Below are 3,431 nucleotides of genomic sequence, written 5' to 3' on the forward strand. Positions count from 1 at the left end.
CACACACACACACACACACACACACACACACACACACACACAGACACACACACTCATGCGAGGGGATAGTCAGACAGACAAATGCTCCCAGACAGATAAATTTGCACACAGAGGGCCAACAACATTCTCAGCAAACCCCAACACACACGAGTCACACTCACACAGCCTCCCAGCGGATATAACCTAACCCTTAGCCTGTTATATTGCTCTCATGCAACAGAGCAAGCCTAATGAGCGTGCATACACTGTACTCCATGTACAAATTAATGCCTGTGTGCTGTCAGGGTCTGTGGGAAGAATTGCAAAGCATGCAGATCTATGTGAACACGCACACATTCACCCAAAAACATTTTCTCTGACAAGGAGATACGCCCACTCAGACAAATGGGCTCAGGGAGTGACAAATATACCCATGCAGACATTCTCCAGGGATACGCTTTCTCATAGGGTGAATCTGCTGATAGATATACAAATATTAGCATATGAGTGTCACAGAGAGGGGGTCTCAGGATGAGTCGGGCATATTTCTGTGAGTAACATGGCACTCCGAGAAATGTGGTTATGTACATTCCGAATAAGACAGGAGTAGCTGTGGTGTGCTTCACAATGCCACACACACATGTTTTCTTTCTTACAGAAAAGTGAAATAGCAGATTGAAACTAAAGGCTTGTTTGATTTGTGGTTGTTTCCCAAGAGATTAGGGCCGGACAGGTGGATACTTCAGCTGAAACGTGTAGCAAAATATAAAATCTAAGTAACTTTCTCAACAATACAAGCACGCAAATATGTGCGACCAACACAAATGCAGCTGCGTACTCACACCTGGGGCGTTTAAAATTCATCTTTTCACTCAAGGTAAACAAGTCTGCATGCATCCAGGCAGCTACTGTTACACGAATATCAAAATTAAATTAGTCGGGTCTATTGCGTTTCTCATGGAAGCAGCAGAGCCCATCTGCAAACAGTGGAGAATCGTTGGCTGTCTTTGTTTAAAGCCAGATTTCACCTCCCAAACCCCAACTTAATAAGCACCCGTGTGTTTATACAAAACACATTTTCATTAACTGTAGCAAATTACATTTTAATCCATGAAGCCTATTTCACTGTAGAAATTGTTTGACTGGCTTGAGATTAGCAGGAGCTACTGCCAGAGCGCAATGCAAGGAGACAAAATTGAGAGATGATGAAAGCGGTTGTTTGTTCTCAGTTGTGTTGATGGAAATTAGCTAGATGCAGGAATCTCAAAGACGGTTCAGAGCGGCAAAACTCTCTGCTGACTGGATCCCATCCAACCCTTTTCTCTTTTTAATCGCTCATCTTTGACAAGCTGGAAGATTGAGACATTCCCCCACTGAACTGGGCTACACTTTGCACAAATACAAGAAACAGTGCTTTCATGGTTGTGCTGTAGAATAACAACTACGATGTTACCTCTCAGTCAAGCTGTTCAGCAGTATCCAAGCCATTCTAGGACAATTTTTCTTTGTTTCACTTGGAATTAATACGAGACAACATATTTTCATTGGTTCTATTCTTGTTATTACTGCTTTATAAATCTCCAGAGCGACTGTAGTCTGCTTTGATCCCTATGCTTTTCCATTGCCTTAATTGCTCCTTAATTTGTGCAACCAGCAGACCCTGATGTTTGGAGCCGATAATGATGTAAAGCTCAGTTGGGTAAAAACAGTGACCTACTATGCGACATGGTCAATGTGCTCCATTGCTTTGCACAGATCTTCAGTCCCCTGTGATGCCCACTGAGCCTTTAGGCTTTGTGGACGAGTGAAGAGGCACCAGTGGTAGAGTTGGCACTAAAGGTTTCTGGCACCTAATTAGTAATGTTGGTCAGGCAACTGAGAGTTGGAGCAAGTCTCCAGAACAGAAATTGTCTCCCTCTGGTGAGTTCTGCTTGGAGTACTTTTAATGAAGGAGTATTCTTTCAGGAGTCAGTAAACCAGCAACACACATAATTCCAGACTCAGACAAATCTCAGACTTGTTCTCTCTGTGCGCCACTGAAATGAATATCTGTACAATGAAGCTGTCATAACAGCAATATACGGTGACACTTTAAAAGCCTGGCAAGCTGCAAGAAAGAAAACATTTTTGTTCACTAACAACTTATTGACTCTGTTTATGTACAACTGAGACATGTCTGTTTTCAGTAAACATAAAAACCATGATCTGCGACTTTTTCTTTTATAAAGGTTTTTAAAATAATAATTCTTGATTTTTAGAAGAACCTGCCTATCTTTGACATTTAAAAATGACAAAGAGGTTTGAGCTTGTAAAAAAATGTGTTAAGGCCTATATCCCAATAAGACTATTTGCAGACTCAAAGAACCCGACTAAAGCATACTACTGTTGGGAATTTTGCCATTTGTTGTAAAATCAGCAAAAATGTGTTTGTGATTTCCTATCAAAGCTTGATGTTCATATGACTTGGTAGCCTGGCCCTTTCCTTCCTATGCAGCTCCGCTCAAATCTAGTTTCCCTTCATTGCTCCGTCTGGGATTTCTTCCATAGAGATGGATTTTGCTGGCAGATTTTTAGCCGGGCCAATCAGAGAACAGAATGTCAATTTTCTGTGCAGTCTGCTTGTAGTTTATTTTACCTGGGCCAATCAGAGAACAGAAGGAGGAGCTTTGAACGACGTTGACTTTCTGCGCAGTGTCTGCTAGTTATTTTAGCATACGGCAGTGGAGGAAGTGAATGAAGCCAGTCTCTATTGATAAGGCTTCCAAATTAAAATAAATTTGTCTGACAAAGCAGCAGCTCTCATTTACAGTCGTCTCGTTCGGCTCGGTATATTTCTCCTCTCAGTAGGGTTGTTTACAGCGCATGCGATTTCCGGTTAGCTTCTTAGCTTAGCCTCCGTCACAGCGACATACGTCGCAGCCAACTGATCCAATTATTTTAAACTTCAGCAGAGGCCACGCCTCCTGCAAGAAAACGATTCTCTATGCATCAAGTCCAGACCCTTGTACGAAGCAAAGTGAAGGACAGGCTAATGACTTGGCATTGGACTGGTGACCTGTTCAGGGTGTCCCCCACCTCTCACCTGTTAAATGCTGGAGACAAACACTAGCCATATGACCCTCAAGGACTGAGCAGTTACACAAAACTGATTATAATGGTTGACGCTCATTTGAATTTATGTGATGCCAAGCTTTTACCAACAGATGCTCAGCCATTTTTCAACAGGAACATGGTAATGTTTCAAACAGCATCATATCACAAAAAAGGTTGAGAAACAAGTGTTACATGAAGTTTTATACCGTGTGATCTTCAATATTATAACAACGCTGTACAATTTCACTGTCGAACCTTGTTGAATTTTCTTGTTAAATCCTCTAACAAGTCAGTTGCGTGAAAAAAAAAAAAAGGTTAACACGATCATGAGTTTAAAGAGTGTGTTTCGTTATGAAAAT

Source organism: Austrofundulus limnaeus, unplaced genomic scaffold, assembly GCF_001266775.1.
Source record: "Austrofundulus limnaeus strain Quisiro unplaced genomic scaffold, Austrofundulus_limnaeus-1.0 Scaffold1794, whole genome shotgun sequence".
Classification (NCBI taxonomy): domain Eukaryota; kingdom Metazoa; phylum Chordata; class Actinopteri; order Cyprinodontiformes; family Rivulidae; genus Austrofundulus; species Austrofundulus limnaeus.